Genomic DNA, 2,782 nt, shown 5'->3' with positions numbered 1-2,782 from the left:
TATGGGCTCTTATTTGGGCATTCCTGAAAGCCTCCATGGTTCAAAAACAAAGGTTTTTGGATATGTCAAGGATCGGTTGGATGACCGAGTCAATGGTTGGAATGCAAAGCTTTTATCGAAAGGTGGTAAGGAGATTTTGATTAAATTAGTGGCGTTGGCACTTCCTACTCATGTGATGTCCTGCTATAAATTGCCTCAAGAGTTGACATCTAAATTAACGAGTGTTATTTCCACTTTTTGGTGGAAATCCAATGATAGGGCTCGTGGCCTACATTGGGTGGCCTGGGATAAATTATGTAAGGATAAGTGTGAAGGGGGCCTAGGTTTCAGAGCCCTGGAACAATTTAATGATGATATGTTAGCGAAACAGTATTGGCGGTTAATCCAACATCCGACGTACTTAATGGCTCGGGTGTTGAAAGGCCAATATTTTAGGAATAAACACTCTCTTATGGCCAAAAAATCATATAACCCCTCCTTCGCTTGGAGGAGTATTTTTTCAACTAAGGGATTGGTGGAACATGGAGCGCGGTGGGCGGTAGGCTCGGGTTGTTCTATTTCGGTTTGGCGAGACCCATGGATACCAGATATTCGACCACGCCCAGCAAATGGTCAGGGAAGACTCTGGTTACCGAGTTTGATGGTGAACCACTTAATTAATCATGTTACGAAGGATTGGCATTTGCCTACTCTGGAGGAGTTTCTGGATCCGGGGGATATACCGATTATTCGGAGTATGGCGGTCAGCAAAGTCCAGCAACTGGATCGATTAGTATGGCACTTTACCAAGTCAGGAAAGTATACGGTTAAATCAGGTTATCGGCTAGCCAGAGAATTAATGACGGAAGTCGAATACGGGTCGACTTGTATGGCCCTCAGGGCCCAGTCGTTGAAACTTGATGTTACCCCGAAGGTCCAACATATTTTCTGGCAGATTGCTTCGGGCACTCTCCCAGTGTTAGAACGGCTTGCGTATAGGGGTGTCTGGTGTGATACTCTATGCAAACGGTTTGAGTCTGCACCAGAGAGTATTAATCATGCTCTTTTTGAGTGCCCTCGCTCGCGCGATGTTTGGGGGTTGTCACTGTTTTGTTAGTTCCAGATGGTTTTTCATATGCTTCAATCTATGCAAATTTAGATTTTATTTTCTGGCGGGCAGCTTCTCAGTAGGGGGATCCTGAGGTAGCTCTTCGTCTTCCCTGGATTCTTTGGTCACTATGGAAAAACAGGAATAAAAAAGTTTTCAGGGGTTAGAGGCCGAGCCGTTGGAGATTCTAATTCAGGCGAATAATGATAAAGTACTGTGGGAGGAGGCCAAATCTTACTCGGACAGTTATTTGCCTACTACGCCTCTGTTGGAGGATAGGGGGGCGTTTCCTCGATGTCAGATTGATGGTTCATGGAAAGGTTCAGATCCTCTACAGGGTCTGGGGTGGTGGTATTGTAGTGATGAAGATTTGACGCTTCTTCTGGGAGTACGGAGTCAGAGGCGCGGTCCTACATCCTTACATGCAGAGCTACAAGCCTTGATCTGGGCTATGGAGTCACTAATGGCAGCGGGAGTTGTCTGCCAGAGCTTCGAGACAGATTGTGCAGAATTGGTGGCGATGGTGCAGACGCCTGATGATTGGCCAGTTTGTTCGCCTCTGTTGGAGGAGTTATTTTTGCTCAGATCACGCTTTCCTTCCTTCTCCCTCAACAGGATCACTCGAGAGCTCAAAGTAAGGGCACATTGTCTAGCCCGTTTTTCGAGATCTTTACTTTCTGAAATTTCTTTTGTAAACTTTTTTCCTCCAGTTTGGGCAACCAATCTTGGAGTTATATTTTAATTTAATTAATGTTTGGTTGAAAAAAAAAAACTTCGGTTGACATTTATTTAAATATCATAATTAACATATATAAACTTAATAAAAATTAATTATTATGAATATGTAAAATTAAAAAAAAGTCTAAAATACTGTATAATGTGGTTATATAGTAGAAGAGTTATAAAGAAGACATGTTGGAATTAATCAAGTATTATTAAATTTTTGTTAATACTACTAATATTAGAATATTTGACATAAAATTAAGTTGATTTAACTAAGATTGTATAAAATAATTAAATCATTAGAAAATATGTGACTTAATCATAGCGTATAAATTACTGATTATGTATTTAGATCCCTTTTTTTATAATAATTAAAAATCAAAATAGAATATCAAACACTAAACAAAAAAAACTAAATATAACAAATGAATGATCATGAAGTGTGTTGCGGGTTAAAAACAATATAAATATTTAGCCGCACAACAATCGGAAAATTTAGTTATTATTCTATTTACAAAATATCCAATATTTAACAAATAGATACAATATAAAATATAAATTATAATAAAAATTATATGTCCACGAAGTACCGCGGGTTAAAATCTAGTTACAATCATACTTTGTTGGTCTTTCAGTTTTTTTCCAAGACTCGAAATTCATGTGACAAATCTTATTAGCTACTATCTCCATGGTGGAAAAAACACGAGTGATTTTCTTATATTATGCCAGGATGTAACTCCAATAACCAACAAGAAAAAAATACACAATATTTTATTATCCGATTTGGACAACTAACGTTGAAATTCACTTTTAATCAATTTTTAGTTGACAAAAAAAAAAAAAATACACAATGTCACAATGATCATTAAAGAACAAATGAAGAGGCAACGACCCACACCCACTCTCTCAAACCAAAGTCATACTTCAACATCCAAAACCGAGATCATCACAAAGGAAAAAAAAAAAAAAAAA

This window comes from Camelina sativa, chromosome 16 (genome assembly GCF_000633955.1).
Source record: "Camelina sativa cultivar DH55 chromosome 16, Cs, whole genome shotgun sequence".
Taxonomy (NCBI): domain Eukaryota; kingdom Viridiplantae; phylum Streptophyta; class Magnoliopsida; order Brassicales; family Brassicaceae; genus Camelina; species Camelina sativa.
The sequence above is the reverse complement of the archived record's forward strand: the minus strand, read 5'-3'. Positions refer to the sequence as shown.